Here is a 22,703-nt window from a genome sequence, read left to right as displayed (position 1 = left end):
AGACCGATTAATTAAAATTCAAACCGGTAGAGTCGATGATAAGAAGTTATTCAAATATATGTACACTCATAGAAAACTTCTACTTCTAAATGGCGTTTTATTAAGTACACCAAAATTGGCGGATCGGTAAAAAAAAATTCCCAAAATATAGAAAATGATTCCGATTCCTTCCTCTTACCTTTTTATTTTTGGCCTTACTTTATCCTTATTTCGGACTAAAGGAGTCCCTAAGATGGATTTTTAAGAAATAATTTTGAATGAAACATTAAAAAATATTGATATAGTTTTTTTTAATACGATACTTCTTTTATCAGAGGTAAACAAAGTAGAAACCTATTATACGTGAATGTTAGAATAGAATAAATATGTCGATACCGTTTCGACTGCGATTATTTCAGCGATCATTTCTGTTAAAAATTATGTTTAAAAAATCTAAACGTTTAATCGTTCATATTTTTCGTCGTCCGTTATTATTTTTATACGAATTAAAGGATACATTTTATTTTTACAGTGACCGTGCGTTTGTTAATCGTATCAAAATTTTAACGATTTAAAAATAAAATTTAGGTAATTTATTTTACAAAACTTTCACTGGGATCCGAATAGTTTTAATTTTTTGTTTATTATTTCATCGTTTTAGTTGACACGAACTATTTATTAATACTTTGAAAAATTATTTTTATCGAACAGTTTGTTACTTGTTCGAATTATGTCATTTAATCTGACATAGTTTTATATCTATATTTTACTTTCTTGGCATCATAACATTAGATAGCTATGCTGTTAGAAGAAAAGTATGGTAATCGGTTAAAAAACGGAATATAGGTTTTTTTGCTTTTCTTGATGTTTCATGATCCAGGGATCCCAAAAAACAAAATAATGTTCGTATGTACGTATTGGCGTGTTTGAAGCTTAATAACTTTTGAATGAATGAACCGATTTTGATGAAACTTTGTACAGAAACTTGTGTGTATGAGGGAATTTGTTAGTAAATTTTTAGGGACAGTATCTTTAGGGGGTGGGGGAGTTTTTGAGGATCAATTTTCTAAAGATTTTTCAAAAAACTTTGTATTAAGCTCAGTACATGCGTGTATGCTTGCTTATCTTACCGTTTTTATAAAAAATTTGCCCCAAAATTTCCACTTCCCCAAAATTAAAAAAAAAACTCTCTTATTTATTGCATATTTTTTAACCGAATTTGATTTGATGTATTCCTAGGAATAGCAATAGTCTAAGCAACCCAAAAGAATATTTTGAGGGTAATATTATGGGTGGGGGGGAGCTGATAAAGGTTTAAAAATGTAATTTTTTAAAACTTTTTTTGTTTAAACTTTTATTATTATTATTAAAAGTTTAAATAATAAATTTTTAGTAATAAATATTACAATACAATTTCATTATAATTCACCCCCTTTCCCACAAAAAAGGTAACCTTCTATTGATTATTCAATAAAGGTTTTATTGATTTTTCAGGGAAATTTTTTTTTTGTTTCTAACATTTATTATAGTGAACGTAGAAAAAAAATTATTGGACGGTGATTTTGAAGGTTAGGGAGCAGAAAAAATAAACAAATACCGATTTTTTGGACCTTTGAAACATGTTTTTGGTTTATTTAAACATATAATTATAATTTTACGTTTAAACTTTATCGTAAATTACCCCTACCCTCAAAAAATCTTAAGTAGCTTTTTTCATGTATCATTATTTTTCTGCTAAATGAGAACTAATAACCGATGCCAGGAAAGTATTACAACTTTGTTATCAGATTTTTTGTATTAATTTTTATATAATACTTATATTTATTATTCCGAAATAATTTATATTAAGAGAAATTATTTGTCCTAACTTAAATAAATTTATCATAATTACAAAATGATATGTATATACTTTTTAATTAATAATCTCTATTTACATTTGTATCTAGATTATTTAAATTATATTCTTTAAGCGAATAATTTAATTTTAATTATTGAATGATATCGTATTTTTTGTTGTACTAAATAATGTATACCGATACGTTTTTATTAATCTTTTAAGGTTAGAAATTAATTTATTTAATTTTTTTACGGTAAAATTCTTGGCAAGATTTCTTTAGCGTCGTCTAATATTTCTAGTCTTACAAAGCTATTCTTATATATTTTTTAATATATATATAATTTTTTTCATTTTTATATTATTTTTCTCGTCAATAATTTTTTATCGAATCTTTTTATATTTTATTTTTGTAAATTCATAATTTTATCGTTAAGAAGAAGGTTAGGAGTATTTTTTTCTACTACGAGTATATTGCGTTAAATAAATAAATTACCATGGATTGTATATATTTATCTTTATTTTTAGAGCATCGTCATGATAACGAAGCTCTAGGATTTAGGAACTTATGTATTATGTACTAGTACTTATGTACTAGTCGCGCTATGTATTTGCCGATGAATCTGAATCTTAGATGACTCGTTTCGTGACATCGATAAAAAATTAAGGGCGGTCTTCTTATTTTACAACTCGATCACTCTTCTTTCGACGTATAAAATTTGATTTTGTTATTTAAATTTGTCTTCAAAAGGTTTTAAAAAATGTAAAGAGAAAACTACCCTTTTTAATTACCTTTCGACCGCATTCGATTTTAGGCCCGTATGAAACAAGCAAAATAATTTTAATAATAAGCCTTCTTAATTGTTTAATAATCAATCTTTTCTTATCATATTTTCCGGGTGTAAGAGTCTTTAAACCGATGGTTTTTCAGTAATTGGACTTTTTTTAAATAATTAAGTTTTAATCCATAGTTTAATCATTTAAAAATTATATAATCTCGTATGTATTTTCTGATGAGCCGAGTTGTGTACAGTAATTTAAGTGAATTATTATCACGAGAGTGATAAAGCGGTATTAAAATGAAATTTCGTTTAAAATAATTGCTATGGGTAAGAAAAATTACACTAACGATTACATAATAATGTATACTGCATCGTAGATAGCTGTTCGTATGACGATGCACCGGCTAATAGTTTCCTTGAAAGACTTACATGCGGAATGGCGTAATGAATTTTTTTATTATAAAATATAATTTCATCTGCGAAGTAGATAGATATTTTTTTTTAAATGTCTTATTTCTTATTGAAGTCATCAAAACCAAGGAAACAGTTTCTTTTACATTTTATAAACAATCATTCCTGACCGAAAAAGCTATTACTAGAAAAAACGGCCGATAGTCGGAAAAACTGTTTGTCCGAAAAGCACCCGCATTAGATGTGGACGATGAAAAATGATTAATTATTAGACGGTTAACAAGACACGAATATTATTTCCGTAATTCGAATAAGCGAAGTTAAATTTGAATAAGTAACTTGGAAAAACAATGCTTTCCAGCAGGTCGTTCAATTTAGAAAAAAATAAAAACGATATAATTAGTTTACATTACTGTCTTAAAAAAACAGTTTATAAATAGCAAATGTATATTTAAACAACTATGGAAAATAAACTTTGGTAAATGTTGACGAGATGTCATCCGATATTTTTTTTTAATTAACTGTTAAATTGACGTTTATAAAAGTCATAATTTTCTTCTCTTCTAAAATAGTTTTGCGACATGCGATAGCGTAGTTGACCGATATTTTCTTGAATCGATGGTCGATCGGATTTTGCGCGTCAAAAATTCTAACGCTTTCTGCGAGTAAGCGATGTCTTCTGTTGGTGTTTTACTCTTAAACCGCTTCAGTATATATTGTATTTAGTAATATTTCTTACCTTTCTCTTCTTGCACGCCTAATTCTATCAGATTTTCGTTCTTCATTTATCACAAACGGCATTCTAAAAGTTCAAAGACATCTTCCTTTTCTATCTGCAAATTGTACTAGTGAAAAAAAATTAAATACAGGTTGTACTTTATCGAACCGTTTGTATCCTCGGATATTCATAAGTAGAGGACCAGAAGAGTGGTCGGAGAATAAAATAAATACATCCTCGACTCGTTATCGTTATTAAGAAACGAGTTAAAATTTATTACAAGATATACTAAAGGGGTGATCTCTATTTTCAATATTCACTCGGGAAAACTGCATATTTCTATTCGTTTATTTATCGGCTATAACTGTTCACTGTACTAAAGATACCATATTTAATATTCTGCTGGGTAATTCAAAAAAATATTTTAAGTTCAGTTAACTATGACGTAAGACGGTGATAAATTATTAGCTTTAATCTGTATAACTGAAATTTAATCGGAAATATATACGATAGCTCTGAACTTATCCGATGGAATTTTGAGCACTCAGTGACAGAAGCCGGGATACAGTCGTAAATTGATACTTCTTACAACGTTGATGATAAACCGGAATAGACGTGAAAAAATAAATAAATTATACAAATTGAGAAAAGTATCGATTATTTATTTAATTTCAGACGGTTTTCTATCGATTTAATATTTAATAATCGATGTAGATATTCCTAACGATGAAACTACTACGCTCCCTACAAGTGCTGAACGCAGGTGAAAGGACGAGCTTGCTCTGTCGAAAAATTTAATTCAAGAAATTTTTAAAGCATCATTTTAATCGTAAATAAAATATAACGATTGTATTATTGAAACTAAAGTCTTTCGTAAGCTCATTAATATTATTAATGAGTAATCGAATAGTAGTCTATATCGATTATTTATTTACGGAAAACTCGATAAGGTATCCTAACAGAAATTTAATTAAAAAAAAAAATTTTAATCTGTGAAGTAAATAATTTTTACATCCGCTTACCGTTTTAATAAATACTAATCATAAGTCGTATCGGTAATGGGACTCTCATTTACCAAGCTCATCGCTCGGTTCTTATACCGCTGACTTCGAGTGACTAAAGATAAGCTGCAGTTTTTTGTAAATATATTTTTGTTTATTTGTTTGTAAGTAGATGCAATAAGTAAGAAGGAGATTTGTCTTGAGGTATTCGGACCGATAAAATATCGTTTAAAGATTTAAAGGAAATTTTATCATTTATCGGTAAAAAAAAATTATTTGTAGAAAAATTATAAAAGAAAATACGTTCCTTTATTTTTATGAATTATTTTTTGACCCGCTAGTCGAAAAGATAAATGTATACATCCGCACATCCTACCACGTTTTAAATGCGTTTTTTTATCACCAAAGTAAAACAATGTTATTCCTATTATATATAACAAACCTCCTTACTGTATAAGGAGGTCTCAATAGTTTAAATAGATACTTATTTACACCTTATTTCTTAATAGATTGTGAGTGTATATATATATATATATGTGTGTGTGTGTGTGTGTGTGTGTGTGTGTGTGTGTGTGTGTACGTTTCATCCTTTGCTTGTGGGACAGGTAGTAAAAAGTAACTGAGGAACAATAGAAGGTTCGAATTTTTTTATTTTATGACAGTAAGGTATTTAAGACTACTTAATGTCATACTTAGTAAAACCAATCAAATCACCGCTTATCAAGACTGACTGACAATTATATTTGTTTATTTAAATACTACGTCGTAGAATATTAATGGTTAAAATAAATTCATAATAATTACGTAAAAAAGATAATTTGAAATACTATATATATATTTTTTTAATGTAAGTTTAATTATTATTATTATCATCGTTTATTTTTATTTTGTTCATTAAAATTCAATGAATTATTTATAAATTGAAATACAGGAATAGATACCCGCATAAGATTAACTAGTGCGCGAGCACCGGTCGCGCGCGTATATGCCTCAAACGAAGACACAATACTTAAAAAGTTAAATAAACTATAAACAGTTTTATTTTAAAACGAAACTTGAAAAATGACTTCGGAATAGTCCGTTAAAAAGTTATATATAAATAAAATTTATATAGATAAAAATTAGTAATTACAACATAAAAAAATTAAATTATAATGCACTTTCGGTCGACTCTGTAATGGTAGCGCCGATTGACGGATTATTATCTAAATAATTAATAAAAAATTATATACGAGAGGTTATAAATTTTGATTTGCAAGAAGTATAAAAAATAATTATCTCTTTAAATCCTGGAACATCAGATCTTTAATTACTTGCTCGATTCCTTTTATCTCATTTTTTATGCTGACGCGATAAAAAATAAAACTTTTAAGGTCTGTGAACGAAACGGATGCCTTAATCTCACTCTCTTTTTCCTGTTTAGCCTCCGGTAACTACCGTTCAGATAATACTTCAGAGGATGATATGTATGAGTGTAAATGAAGTGTAGTCTTGTACATTCTCAGTTCGGCCATTCCTTAGATTTGTGGTTAATTGAAACCCAACCACCAAAGAACACCTGTATCCACGATTTAGTATTCAAATCCGTGTAAAAATAACTGGCTTTACTAGGACTTGAACGCTGGAACTCTCGACTTCCAAAGCAGCTGATTTGGGAAGACGCGTTCACCACTAGACCAACCCGGTGGGTTGCCTTAATCTCACTGGTTTCAATATACCGCACTCGATTAATACCCGACTTTATGTAAGCTGCGATTTGAGTATAAAAAAAATTTTCAGACCGCCAGAAATGTGTCTGCATAGGATACGTGTAATAAAGTACAAGGCTCGGCTGATAAATTTTGCACATATATGCGTAGCATGGGAATGAAAAGAGATATTGGAATGAAATAAAAGTACAATACCTTAGCTACAAAATTCAGTATTTATTTTTCAATATAATCCCCATTTACATTGATATACTTTTCCCAACTTGGAACAAGTTTCCGTCACTGAAATATTCTGGCGGTCTTTCTCGGATCCAAGTGGCCACAGCTTCCTTCACCTCATCGTCGGTGGTGTAATGATTACCTTTGAGATCCCTCTTCAGATGAAGGAAGAAGTGTAAATCGCACGGACCCAAATCCGGTGAGTATGGCGGATGCGGAATAGGCTCAAACTTCAGCTTGTAGAGAGCCATTAGAAGGTTTGCCCATCGTGCACAGATTTTACGGTAGCCCAATTGCTCCACAATATGGCCTACTTGTTCTTTAGATATGCCTAAGTGAATATCGATGCGTTGCGGAGTGATTCGCTGGTCACTTTGAAGCAAATCGTCCACCTCCTTTTGATGTTTCTCGTCAATCACAGAAACTGGTCGTCCGCTGCAAGTTGCGTTCTCAATTGTCGCTTTACCAGCTTCACATTTGCGAAATTTCAACGCCCACCTATTCACGGTACTCCTGCCAACAGTTTCACTACCGTAAACCGCTTTTTAACGATGAAAAATAGTCGTAGGATTCACATTTTCTGCTGTTAAAAATTCGATCACTGCGCGCTGTTTTAACCGTGTTGACATATTGGCCGTACTCGACTCCATTTTACCTGTTACTGAAAACAAACCGGTAAACGGATTTCAACGCATTATCGCAGGTTTGTAGAGGGGGATTTTAGTTATCATGTGCTGCCACGCCCAACTCGATAGTACGCTTTGCCTCCGTGTAGCACGCTAGTGTGCAAAATTTATCAGCCGAACCTCGTATAAATCTGTCGGTTAGCATTTTGCTCGACTTTTAAATATTTACTGTCTTGTTAGTCACATAGACGCGTTAAATGATCGTTTTTCGATTTACGTACGTTTTTAATACGTAAATAACTAGCGCTTTTACGTACAGCTGACTTGTGTCTAATATTTAGTTAAGTTCAAAAAACTAATCATAACAGGAAAGGTATTTTTTTTCAAAATTATTTTGATAACAGTTCTTTGCGCGACGTTAACGGTTTTATAACGGTTTAATTACGTCCAGGAGCGATCTATATTCTAATATATTTTATTTCTTCTTTTGTTTTTTAGCCGGCTATCTGATTTTTTATGATCATTATTTATGAAGATTAATGATTTTTTTTATGATTCAGCGCTTTTAAATATTTTTTCTTCCACCAAAGATATCTATCATTTGTTTCCATTGGCTAGAGTTCTTTTCTCTAATTATTATAAATATGATCCTATGAGTTTCTTCTTACGTAGCAGAGATATACTAACTAGACTAAAATCTTCAGTGACTATCTACATTAAGCGCTGATAAAACCATCGCTGAGTGCTTCTCATGTAGTCGTACCGTCGATTATTGTTCGGATATTATAGCTATCGGTGATCATAGTAAGATCTTTTTTGTCCGTATTTGCGTTCCCTAGTTAGATGATACATTCTCATGGAACGAACAAATAAATTTATTTTCATATAATATAAACCCTACAATTCTTTTGCTTTTAAGCGTATTAATAAATCTCTGAGTCTTTCGTCATTATTAAATATTTATTGTGCCTAAATATACTCCCGTCTAAATTGTATTATTATATTACGATTACCTCAAAACGTTTTCGGAATACAAAAATAGGCTGTCAGATATTTGTTTGGCCCCTTAAATATACACCAATATTAGCAAATGAAAGATTGTTTATTTTCACGTACTTATATTTAAAAATTAACTAAAAAAAATTGGTTCCTAAAAGTTGACAATATTCACATATTCACTACCAAACTGGGCGATGTAATTTTTTTTACGTTGGCAAAGTTTTTTACTTTTTTTTTAATTCTGACCTATTTTTTTCATGTATCCAATGGTACACCATCGGTTATCGAGTTCAATAAAATGTATCCGAGAGAGACTGCTTCGGATTAAAATAAATTCGACCTTTCTTGAACGAACCATTTTATTGACAGATTATTTTCTTAAACTTTACTGAAGATGATATTACGAGGTATTTGTATCCTGTTCGTTAAAAGTTTCAATCATAAGATGAGACACACATAATAGCAGTAAGCTTCCCTTGATGTACAAATAATTATCCCCGATTTTTTTTTTTTTTTACAGTGTATCTTACATCCTTATGAACAAACTATACATGACGTTTAATCAGCGACGTTTAATCATGACGTTTAATCTCTAATTATTTTTTCATTCGCTTTCGGAATTCGAAGACTACTAAATTTTAATACGGTTACAATATTTATTACCGACTTCCATGGCGGAGTGGTATCTTTGGCTTTATCGGTAGACCCTAGTTCGGATCTCTGTCAGACTGGGCAGGCATCTTTCTTTCGCTACAAACATTTATCTCTCATCAGCTGCTGTATCTGGCCTTTAGTTTGTTGTCCCTTGAAGGCAGAATTAAATAAATCATAAATTTTCTTCTTTCTTTCTGAAATTAAAAAAGTTACTTAAATCGTTCAAAAGTTGAAAAACATACAAAATATGTAACACACATACAATCGCCCGACTACCAGTGACTAAGTGCAGATGAACCTCTTTAAAAAGTTGAAACATAAACTGGGAGAGATCACACATTAAATAATTATAAACGTTACTTCTATAAATACAGGTAATTATATAATTTTCGTATTCTAACTGAACCAAGTGATAGATTCTAACCGATTTAGATCTACAGACCAGATGATGCGTGCTATTAACATTTTAGTCTGAGATGGCTAGTTAAATACAAACTATTTTTTTTACATATAGCCTGCAAATTAATCCGAATGCAGGAAATTTTTTTTGGTTATTTCTATATTGCGGCTACGCTGCTTGACCACACCCATTCTTTATGTTGTCTATCTAGTGTGAGGTATTGCTCTTTGGTTATTTAATAATGTTCAGGTTATAAATAGTATTTTATGAAAGTTTTTTTAAATTTTAAAATCATATTTTCGTATTTTTTGTTCCGTGTCTTTTATATAATAATAATGGACATAAATCCAAGAAAGCCTTCGAATATTGTTATTTTTCTGAGTACACCACTATCACACAACGACTAACAGCTTCAGAATGTGGTGTTGGACTAGGGACAGTGAATGCTACTTTAAAACAATTTAAAGAAACTGTGTCCTTTTCGCCTCAAAGGAAGGCAAATGTGGCCGTAAAAGAAAAACTACTCCAACCCAGCATCGGTTATTAGTGAGAAAAAGTAAACTTGGTAAAAATTATCTGTGTAGACTTCAATCGAGAATTAGCAGCCAGGGGAACAAATTTACAACACCATAAATGAGAAAATAAAGCTCTTGTGGGTCAAAGCACTTGCTAACTGGAGCAAAGAAGGCTGTAAAAATATTACGTTTTCCGACGAGTCACATTTTTATGTTCAGGAGTAAAGGGTTCTATAGGTTAGAAAAGCATCAGATAAAAATATATCACCGGATCATATCCAAAGATCAGTTAAACATCCCCATAAAAAAATGTTTTGGGGTTTTTTCACATTTAAAGGCCCTTGTTTATTACTTCCAATAGACGGTATGTTGAAAGTGATGGATATATCAAGATTCTGAAGGAAAGGGTTATGACATAACTTAACCACAAATTCCCACAAGGCAACGGAGTATTCCAACAAGATTTGGCGCCATACCATACTGCCAAAAAGTGGAAAAACTTTTCGAAAAAAAGTGTTCCCACCAGGCAACTCCCCAGACTTAAACCCAATTGAAAATTTTTGGGCAATAATCAAAAAACGACTCTCAAAATGAATTGTACCACAAAAATTTACCTCATTGAAGAAATAACAACGGTATGGTTTCATAATGAAGAAATAAAAAAAAATGTGTAGTACACTTGAGTCGATGCCAAATCGTGTACGTGAAGTGATTAATAGTAAAGGAGGATATATTATTACTAGATATATTCACAAATAGTACATGTATGATGTTTTTCTAAATGAAGTTACTTTTTATTAAATAATATCTGCGTTCGGATTAATTTGCACGCTAGTTTATCTATTTACGAAATTATAAAACGTGAAATTCTACTACCACAAACAACAGACGAAAGTATGGAACTTTTATGAGTAATTTTCCGTAATTTTTACAGATCTTCTTCAAATAAATTAAAATTCTCAAGAATAATGCAGAAAAAATTTTTAATGTGGTATAAAACTCAATTTATTCCTTCAAACTGTTCGTATTATAAAATCTTTAAAATATAAGCTTTTTTGAATGGCGCGCTGTGACTTACGTAGAGTTCCGCAGTTATAGTCGTTCCACGTGGCATGAAATCAATCGGCAGCATGCCAAACCTATCCCAAAAGACTGTGGCCATCAGCTTGCGTTCAAACTATTTTGTCGGTTTTGTTGGTGATTGAGGATGACGCCATTCACTTGACTGCCGTTTTCTGTCTGATATGTAAATCGAAATCTATGTTTCATCGCCGGTAACAATTGAATTAAGGCGTATAATACGATGTTTCATCACCTTTTTCTGTGTAACGCATCAAAAATTCCAAAGCAGATCCTATTCGGATTTTATTGTGACGTTCCGTTAAGACGTGCGGAATCCAAGACGTGGTGATTATCGACGACCTTCTTCTATCGACGTTCTTCTTCATGCACATTAATTCTGTTATTTCTAAACCTTTCACACCATTTTCGGATGTTTCTTTCATTCATTACATTATCACCATACACAGCAACCAACTGCCTATGAATTTCAGCCGGCTTAACGATTTGATGGTTTAAAAAACGTATGACTCCACGTATTTCACAGTCGATTTTCCTATTCATTCTATAACGTAATAACTCACACGTAATCAAAGATACTATAACGCGACAACTTACAGACAACAATGCAGTGCGTACATTACTAGCGTGGCCATGAACTACTCAGGTTCGCCAACCTTAAGAAGAGAAATTTCCCACTTTAAATGTCTTTACTTTGAGATATCCCTTGTATATTAACACATTTTGCATATAATAGAAATTACGGGTGATATATTACCCAATATATATGTATATATATTTAATATTACGTCGAGTTGATGTGGTTTTTTAATGTTAATTATTAAAATAAATATAGATATAAATCTATTAAGTATAAATTGTAGAATAGAATTAAAATTTTTAAAAACTGATTAATATCTTTAGAATTTGAGTACGACCCCGAGATCGTACAGACATTTTTAACAGAAAAGAAATGGAGAATTATTTTTGTTGTGAAGATAGTGTTTTTCCTGATAGGAATATCGTATTCAAAATACACTATAATATTAAAAGCTACATGATTATTATTAGAACGGTTTATCTGACCCGAGTTTACAAAAATATTAAAGTAAAATATTTTCACTAAATTCTTTTTCGGTTTACTACCGCTGGAATAAAAAAATATATAATAAATCGTGTAATAAAATTTATTTTTACTGTCGGGATAAAAGATCAGGAGGAGTATTTTAAATCCATTAGCTATAAGAACGGAATAACTCGATTCCAAACTATAATTTTATTCAAAACACACACGATTACGGACGCTTTAGAAAATGATCCTTTAAAAGATTCTTTAATCGTAATACACAAAGTATTTCTAACGGGTTTGTTTTTTTCTATACATTGTTTGAAAGAAACTGGAATAATTCACCGACCCAATTAAATAGTGGTCGCGTAGTTAAAAAATATGAATTTTAAATTGTGCATATTGCAGTAGAAAAAATACAGATTAAAAAACGGCTAATTATTACAAATTAGAGGAACAGCAAAATAAACAAATAGACGTTTAAATCACGTTGAAAAATCGGAAAAATTCCTATACTAAGAATTATGTTGAAACTTAAAAGGACAAATTTGTCCCTTTACGTAGATAATTTACTATAATTATATATAAACGGCAGTACATGATTTATTGTAATTCCGTATAGTAAGTATAAATTTAGAAGAAGCGAGTCTTTTAAAGACTAAAACTTATATTCCTGTAGTTTCTATAAAGAGAGCCTTTATGAAATTTCGATAAAAATAAAAAAATGAACTTTTAACAGAACTATTTAAAAAAAAAAAATGGAAATGAAAAACTAAATATATCGCTTCAAACAGAAATGCATTTAGAAATCGTAAAACCGATGATACAAAATTATGACAGAATTCGAAAAGGAAAAAATAAAGGGTTGAAACTGGTAACGATATCTTGTTTAACGGTCAGTAGGAAATTTTCCAATCAAAAGATAACAAATAACTTATAGTGTCAGGAAAAAATCTTGGGAAAACTAGTAACACTTTTTTTTTAAATTACCAATAAAGGAAAATAAAAACAGATGATCTATGTTTTTTAATTTGTCATACTTTTTCAAAAATGAAAACATGCAAGTAAATTTATAACAATCCAGAAGAAAAACATAGAATTTTATTTTATTTTCTATGTAAGTTCTTTATGTCAAAAAGGTTAAGCCCAATAAAATTGAGGTGAATAAATTCAATAGATTTTAAAAGATTGTAAGGAAACACAGACTAAAACTTTTTTGTGGTAAAACCATAAAATTTAACGGATTGTCATTTCTAAAAACTAGTTAGTAAAGCGGATTGAAATAACTAAACTACTGAAATGAATGACATTCATTTGTTTTTAAGCTATTCAAAGATTTTAAGTAATTAAATTTTCAAATTAAAATAAAGCAGGATGAGTTTTTTTATAAAACACATACTTTTCACCCGACTACGTATATAGGAGTGATAATGTATTAACTGTTATATATGTTTGCTCCCCTCTGTAGTTTCGTAGATCCAACTAATTACAACCAACGGGTGGGTAGTAACAGGTCTGGAAGTAACATAAACTATCTAAATTGTCTTACTCATAAAAGGGGGATAAAATTAAAAAATTACGCTATTTTTAAATTTTAATGATAGTATTCCACAAAAAATATACACCTTTTACCTCAAGTTTTTAAAAAAATTCATCGTTCTTGAGATAAAAGCGAAAAATAAGCTCAGTAAAAGGAAACAGGAATGTATCGCAGCTAGACTCTGCCTGTGCGATGTGTTTTAGCGGTATGTTACATTACATCGCTGTTAACATTCAAATTTCTATTTAAGTAAAAACATAAAACTTATACCGGTATCGCATCTTTTCTTTCTTTTTCTGTTTAGCCTCCGGAAACACCATAAGGTATTACTTCAGAGAATGAATGAGAATGATACGTATGAATGTAAATGAAGTGTAATCTTGTACAGTCTCAGGTCGACCATTTCTGAGATGTGTGGTTAATTGAAACCCAACCGCCAAAGAATACCGGTATCCACGATCTAGTTAGTATTCAAATCCGTATAAAAGTAACTGCCTTTACTAGGATTTGAACCTTAGAACTCTCACTTCGAAATCAGCTGATTTGCGATGACGAGTTCACCACTAGACCAACCGGGTGGGTATACTAGTATCGTATCTGGAATATTAGTACATTGAATGGTTATATTATGGGTACAATAAAAATGCGCTAAATAAAATTAAAAAACAATAACCTGTCTTCTAATTGTACACATCTGCCTAGAATTATTATGAGAAACGATAAAAAAATAATTAAACAAGTTTTTCTTTTTTTCTTACAGGCATTTTTTTCAGAATATAGTAAGTTAGTCAGCGATGTTCATTTTAATATTACTTCTTCATTTTATATTGTAATCGGGTGCCTGTGTAGGTGATATGAGATGGTAATTTTAACGGCCTCCACTTTGTTAAGACTAACAGGCATCCGGAAATAACATAAAATATAGAAGTAATATTAAATTTCACATCGCTGACTAACTTAGTGTATCCTGCAAAAATGCTTGTAAGAAAAGAAAGAAAAACTTGTTTAACTATTTTTTGTTCGTTTTTCAAAATAAGATGTGTTCAATTAATTGTCGGGTGTTTTGTGTTTTAATAATTATTTTATTAAAAGTTAGAAAGGATAGTTAATAATACGTTTTAAAATATTTAATGAAAATTATCCATTACGTTATTAATTCTGTAAGTTTATTTTTAGAACCGTTTTAATAAATTATACTTTCCCATTAATTTAAATCCTAGTAGAATAATAATAATTTATAATTTCTTTCTGTTTTACATTCCAAAATTGTTTTTTTCTCGAAAACCTTTTTTTAACACAATATTATTTCTATAATTATAATCTATCTGCATTTTAAAAAGTATGTACTTTTTTTATTCCATTACATATTGTATTTAAAAAAAAAATTATTTTATTTATATTACTATTTTATAATTTACTTCATGAATACTATTGTTATATGTTTATTTAATTACTCTATTATATCATTAAGTTTTTGTAGGTAAAGAGGATTTCGCTCTGTAAGAAAAGAAGAGAAGACAAAAGTGAGAAAGAATTATTTTTAAATTTAATGTGTGATGGAATAAAAATTTTAATTATTTAACAGGAAACAGCATCGACTTATTCTTTTTTAAGGAAAGTATCCTTAAAAGGTTCGAAGAGTATTAGTACAGTGAAAGATAAGAAAAAATATTTTTCTTACATCGTTGATAATCATGATATCGGTATTTCAATATTCAGTCGGGTCAGTCGGTAATAAGTAAAAATAAATGATTCCTTTACGTTGCATTGTATACGGTAATAACAAAAAAGGAATTCCCAGATTTTATAAGGCCGGTCATGATAGGACTACTATAATAGTACTAGCAAAGCAGCAGCAGTAGTCGCGTCCTAGAAATAATTTGGTATTATTATTATTATTATTATTATTATTATTATTATTATTATTATTATTATTATTATTATTATTATTATTATTATTATTATTATTATTATTATTATTATTATTATTATTATTATCATTGTTATTATTATTATTATTATTATTATTATTATTAGTACTAGTAATACCGTCGATGGGTACTAATCTATAGGGAAAGGTCGTGATTGTGCTGGAAACGTAGCTCGCGTTCCTAATAAAGTTGCACATTATTCGAGCACATTTGTTATATACATCTGCTGTAGGGGAGGGAGCGCTCTGTATCCTTATTCCCTTCCGTTAGGGTGGTCTTTACAAAAGTTTAATTTATCCTTCTTAGAGTTCATCGATTCGTCTCCTCGAAGAAGTTTCCTTCCCGACGGAAGCATTGTGTACGTTATTAAAAGCAGCTCGTTTTCCGTTCTTATCGAAAGAACGTTCACCATCGGATAACGGATCTGATACCGAAGTGAACACGGGGTACATTCCGACGGTTGTTCGTGTACGAAACTGTACGACGTCGATAGCGGCTGTAAAGTTAAAGAAGAAAAGGAATCGAATGTCTCTCGTTCGTCTACGTTTAACTGAAAAACAATGATTTATTTTGTTCTATTTCCGAAACTAAAATATTAAAAAAATGTTTATCCTTTCCGATTTAAATAGTTTTTTTTTTATTTTATACTTGACATTTTTCATGAAATTAAAAACGGTAACTAAACATTTCTGTATGGAAAATCGAATTCTATAAGCAATTTTAAATTAATTCTAGGTACTTATTATATCTAAATTTTGTATTACTCATAGTAACAACCCATTTACTCATATATTCGTATTTATATGACCTCCAGTTTACAATGTACTATCAATCCGGATATAATATTAGAGATTCTTTAGCTTTTCTTACTGAAACGAGCGTTAGCCTATAGCCTATAGTAAGTGTTGCCACGTACTTCACTTTATGTAAATTATGTTATGTATGTCGACTAAAAAAAAAAGAATTAGTATCATAATAATAGTAACTAATGGTTTCGTCTACGCTGTGAAAGAATCGGGGAGTGATAGCTTCATTTCTACAGTAAGTTAGAAAAAAAGTTTTGCCGGCACGAACTAGGACGGCCTTGAAACATTTTCTACCGTTTGACATAAGCAATTAACCGCACGATCGTTTATTATTTTAATTCTATGTTCTTTTATTTATTTATTTTTTTCATTTAAATTTATGGAACAACAATTGTATTGGAACAGCACTGTATTTTTAATCATAGCGGTTGTCATCGGTTTTTGAAATTAAAATTTAGACACTAATATATATTTTTTTTAATGATACATCTACTTCAACGTTACCAATTAACAACAATAAAAATAATAAATCAAAACATAGCGATATTATGTATTTACAGATTAAGTTACTGACAATAAAAAATTTGTAACGTTTGATCTTTAACTCACAATTTTTCAATAAAAATATGTTTTTAACGTTTTCAGAAAAGGGATAAATGTTTACATGATTTTATCTAATGTATAGCATATACTGTGCTAAACCTACATCTTCACCATTTAATTCAAGGATTGAGTTTTATAAATATATATTTTATCTTGAAGCAAACATTATGGGAAATTTAAATCTCACATTCTTTGAAGATTTGACGTTTTTTTTTAAATAGAAGCGAACTTTACGTTTTCTCGTTAGGTCTCGGTTATAATACTGGATATTTCTCAGTATTTTATTTCTTTTTTATTCATCTACGATTAAATTAACTAACTATACTACAGAAGAAAAGAGAATAGATCGCTAACAGCCATGCTTTTTTGCGATTATTAATTTTCCTTTTTTAAAAACGTTTTGTAACACCTTCCTAATTCACTACATATTTTTAAATATCTGGTAATGGATATTTGTGTCGATATATTTTATTAGTGTTTTCATCTGTGGGCGTCAGATATTTAAAGTTAATCGATAGGTTTCAAAGTGCTATGCTTTTTATTCGTTATTCAGATATTAAGGATTAACGAGGCCCATTCGAAAAATTCTCGGCCAAACAAAGAAAACGCAAGATTTTTCAGAAACTTTTATTTTTCAACGTGTCACTTCGCAATTCGATACATTTAGACGGTCCAACTTTCCTACTTTTTAATACTCTCAGTGCAATGTGATTGTCCAATTCTGCAAAATAAGTGTTTGTATCACCTTTGACCTCATCTTTTAAAGTCAATCTTCGTCTATCAAGCCGTTTCTTGAGGTTTGTGAAGAGGAAGTAATCGCTGGGACTGGAATACGGCACGTGTGGCATCACTTGGAAGCGTAGGTCATGTAGTTTTGAAGCAACAACCGGAGACGTGAGTGCTGGCGCATTATCGTGGTTAAAGAGCAATTTCTCTTCGGTCAAATGTAGACGTAGCCTGAATAAAAGCATCCTTCAATCGGTCCAGTAGTGAAGTGTATTACTCTCCGGTGATGGTCCTGCCTTTTTCCAGGTACTTTATGATCACTACATTACGAGAATTATTTTTTAAAAATTAAAATTTACCATAATTCACCTACCTACCTCAGGTGACTGATGGATGATGACACTCAGACCCACGATAAAAAGGCATTATTTTTTCATAGCCGTTTATCTTTATTTTTATAAAATAAGTAATAGGAGATAATACAACGATACCGATGAGATACCAGAAGAAGTAACTCTGGATATAAATTTTGTTTCTTATCCCATTTCCTCTGTTCCAAAAAAAAATAAAACTATTTCCGCAGCGTTTTCAGGGATAAAAAGAGAAAACCTGAGACGTAACTGTCATCGATTCAGCTAATTTCTGTTACCGTTCTATTTTAGTACAATTCCTGTTATTTCTTTAAAAAATAAAAGACTGACTTCATTTTTCATATCCTTATTTTTGCAGATATTTACCTGTGATTCATTTTAATAAACAAATGGAGTTATGAAAATGTGTACAGATTTGTATAAAAAATTTACGAAGTACAGAAATGTGTACAGAGTTTTGGACTCCTGTATCTTCTAGTCATTTAATTTTGATTTACATAAAAATAGTGAATAGAAACATACAAGAATCATTTATAGAAATAAATATAGAAAAATAAAAATCTACAAGACCAGACATTTTTTATTTAAGACATTTTAACATAAGATCCTTTTTAATTTTAACATAAAAAAAGGCAAAAAAGTAAAATTAAAAAAATTAAATGTCACAAAAAATAAAATAAATGAATACAAGTAGACCGATTATAAAATAATATGATTATTTCTTATGTGTTGCATTTGTATTTATTTTTAACTAACTTCTTTATATCTACTGTTGATGACTCCTTAACGATCAAAACGCTCGTCTAATAAAAATGTTTAATGTCTCGTAAACTTTTCTTAAGAGTTTCTTTTTGTTTTTTCAGTAACCGTTTAGCGTAACGTTTGCTTTAGATTTGATTTAAAGATCAGTACATTTTCGTAAAAAAGTTTAATCTATACTGAATTCTATCATTTATACGCAAATATTTTATTTAAATAATATTTTATTTAATTATTATAACACTATTTTAATAAATAAATGAGACAAAGAATAACCGACTTATAACATTATATATCTTCGACGGCCGATTGGTCGATATCTGTTAGGCGTTAATACTGTTAGTGCTCTACCTATTTTCCTAATGAATATATTGTATCCCTTTAAAGACAAAGTGAGATAAGAAATTTTGTAAGGCAGAAAGGCAGGTAGGTACACTCTGACCATCGAATTGTTTATTTCGATTTTTATTTAAACGATTGAAATACTTTATTATTATTACTTTATTGTATTTTATTACTTTTTATAAAAAATAATGATTCCAGTTGATACTTATAAAATTTACGGTTATACCCTTCTAATACCGTTCTTTCCGTAATGGAAAGAACGGTATTACTGGAGAAGTAACTATGTAATCTCGATAGCCGATCGATAGAAGCTACTTTTCAATAAAATAAAAAAATAAAATCTTTTTCAGGGCATTAATTTTACTGCACTAATGTAAAATGTTCTGTCCTGATCGATAGTAAAATAATTCAACAACTTGTTGAATCTTTTTTATTAGACTTTCAACATTTTATCAAAATAACAGTCCTCGATCATAAGTATATGATAAAAATCCGTGAAACGTGTGGTAAAGTAGTTTATTATTGTTTTGTAATGTTTAGGCTTACATCGTTAATTTAAAAATCATTGTCTAAAAATTATTCTGTAAACCGATTTCTAAAACTTTTTTTATCAAACATTTGACGGTGGAATGTTTTGCCGAGTACTGTTGTACTGTGGTTTTATTTAAATCATATTAAGAAAAGTTATGAAATATTCTGAAACAAAATTTATCAGGTTTTTCCTCTTATATTTATCTATCTAGAACGTAGAATAATGACGAGAAATATTTGAGCTGCCTCAAAAATTAAATTCCAAGCAATAAATTATTTTTTTAGCTACAGACATTATCCGTAATGCACACCCATCATTTATTAGCTTTATCTCTCCCCCTTCCCATTTAATAAAAAATAATATGAATAAATAAATAAAATAGTTAAAAATATGCGCAATTGCGTGTACATGTGTTCGTATCGCGTGCGAAATTCACTGTGGCATTCGTCTTAGAAATCAAGAGAATTTCAGCATCAGTGTAAGCATAATAGGCTGTCGGCTGTGTTAATTTTTTATCATATACATTAGGGTCTGTGGTTAAAGTTCAATTTAAAAAAAAAAGATAAAGTAAGATTAATGAAATGCGCTAGAAAGAACGATAACGAGGAGTAAAATGTTAAGGAAGTACGATACAATATTCCGATAACTGAAAATTTTGTTATTTTCAGATAAGATAACAAATGACCGATGAAGTAAGGAAAATAAAAAAAGCGATCGGACTCAAACGAGGAAAGCTGAAATATATATAAAATATGGACGTATCGCTAAAAGTAAAATGTACATCAATGCAAAGATTATTAATTATTAGCGGTACCGTTATATATAAGCTAATACTAATAATCGAAATCGATTGTATCAAACACAGCTTAGAATTCTGGAAAACATTATTTTAAGGTTTTAATTGTATCCCTTTAACACAGCTAAACGTGAAAATTCCATATATTAGAAAGCAAAATACATACGAATTCGATGTGCGATGTTAAAAATAAATATCATAAATCACACGGATCGATAGGAAGGTGAAAACGAAAAAGTTCAAATATCTAATTAACCTAAGTAAATTAATCCCTAGAAGAAAATACCGAACATAATAGCTATAATAGCAGACGACAGTAACCGTAAATGAAACCGTTGAGGAAGCAGGACTACGTAAATATTTTTGAGTTTAAAAGACTATCGTGGAACAGAAAGTCGACTGACAGGTGAAAAAAAAATATTTGTCTCTTTGCATCGCTCCCTTAACTAAATATTTTTGTTTCCTTTATTTTATTTTACTATTTTTTATAAATATTATTCGGATTTTTATAAATATTTCTGTGTTATTATCTTAACTAGTACGCTTTATTTCTTTGGTTAAATCGATTTAAAATCCACCGATCTGACACAGAATGATTTTGTACACCGTTTTTATCCAGTGAATTTTAATGCGATTCTAACCATTAAAGATCAGTTTGTATATTTATAAAAATCCCGATTAAAATATATATATAATTTTCCGTCTGACCACGATTACTGCTAAACCCGGTCGTAATAAAGCCGGCAAATTTCCTTTATACTGTCCTGTTATCGCATGAAGGAGAATGGAATTAATAAATATGGATTTCGTATACGCGTTTGAAATCTTTATATTCCGATAAATATTTGGGCTTACAAAGTCGAAAAAGGATCGCTACAAACCTTTCGACAGAAAGGATAAATAGTAAGATAAATGCTTTACCGAAATCAAAACGGAACTATACATTATATATTTCACGTCAGGAAAGGTAGATGGGTTATTGCATGGATAACCGACACAAAATGCTGTAGGATTCGACTGGAAAGACTGAGGGAAACCGTGGAGAATTCTTGATCGGAACTGCATCACAAAACAGAAAATTAATGAATAAAAAAGTGGTTATAGTCCATATTAATTCATAAAAATATTAATCGTAGGAAATGAAAAAGATACAATTACGTGAGTATTACTAATAAATAGAATCCAACGAATACGATTCCTATTTAATTACGTAAATCTATGAATATTTGTGTTAAAAGAGTATACAGAAATTCAGGTTTAACTAATTAGAATATATTATTTAAAAATTCATCTCCAGAATAATATTATTTTTTTTAAGATATAATTTTAATTTAAAATAAATTAATTTATACTATATACTTTAGATCCTTTGGTAATTTATTAAAAATGTCAACGAAAACATTATAGCCACCTTTCTCGTTGGCGAAAGTGCCATGTTTTGTACCACGAAAATAGATCTGTTGACGGATTTGATACGAGTTAAATATTGTTACTTTTTAAGAGTAAATAATTATTTTCGTTTAGCAAGCCTTATACATTTGTAAGTTAAAAGGTTTATAGGTGAAAAATTAAAAGTTTTAATTTACCGATAATCGGTCTACATGAATTATATTTACCGGACAAAAAAATCATGTGATGGCTTATTTCTATATTCTGAAAACTCATTTTGATTTTTGTACCTTTGTCAAAAGACAAAGTTTCTTAAAACCATGTTAAGTTTTCTTCGTATATTATGTTTTACAAGAAATTTTAAAAGACTACTACTTTTAAATTGTTTAAAAACAATTTAAAAGATGCTGATGTAATGAAAAATTGAATACATATATATATATACTCCGAATGAGATGTAGTTAAAAAATTGAACTTATCTTTTCCGTAAGAGGGTTTTTCAAATTTGGCGATCGATGTACATAAAATGAAATCGAAAAATTTGGACTGATTCAGTGAGTGTGATCTTGGGTGAGTTACAATTAACTTAAAAAATTACAATTATAATTATTGTAAACGTTTTAAACAAAATAGTATATATAGACATGTTACGTTATATAGACATAAGTTTATAGACATGTTACCTCGTTCAAGTCCTAATAAAGTCAGATATTTTTACTCGGATTTGAATACTAGATCGTGGATACCTATGTTCTTAGGTGGTTGGGTTTCAATTAACCTCACATCTCAGGAACGGTCGAACTGAGACTGTACAAGACTACATTTCATTTACACTCATACATACCATCCTCATTCATCCTTTGAAGTATTATCTGAAAGGTAATTACCGAAGGCTAAACAGGAAAAAAAAAATAATAAGATGACATGTTATCT

At 29.8% G+C, this 22,703-nt stretch overlaps 1 protein-coding gene across 1 annotated transcript in view; it reads right to left on the bottom strand.

Moving 5' to 3' along the window:
* Window positions 1-22,703, bottom strand: part of onecut (homeobox protein onecut) — a 165,802-nt gene that overhangs the window by 83,727 nt on the left and 59,372 nt on the right. The gene's annotated exons all lie outside the window — the stretch shown is intronic.

This window comes from Lycorma delicatula, chromosome 4 (assembly GCF_047948215.1).
Source record: "Lycorma delicatula isolate Av1 chromosome 4, ASM4794821v1, whole genome shotgun sequence".
Classification (NCBI taxonomy): Eukaryota; Metazoa; Arthropoda; class Insecta; order Hemiptera; family Fulgoridae; genus Lycorma; species Lycorma delicatula.
Note: the sequence above shows the minus strand (reverse complement) of the source record. Positions and strands in the feature narration are given on the sequence as shown.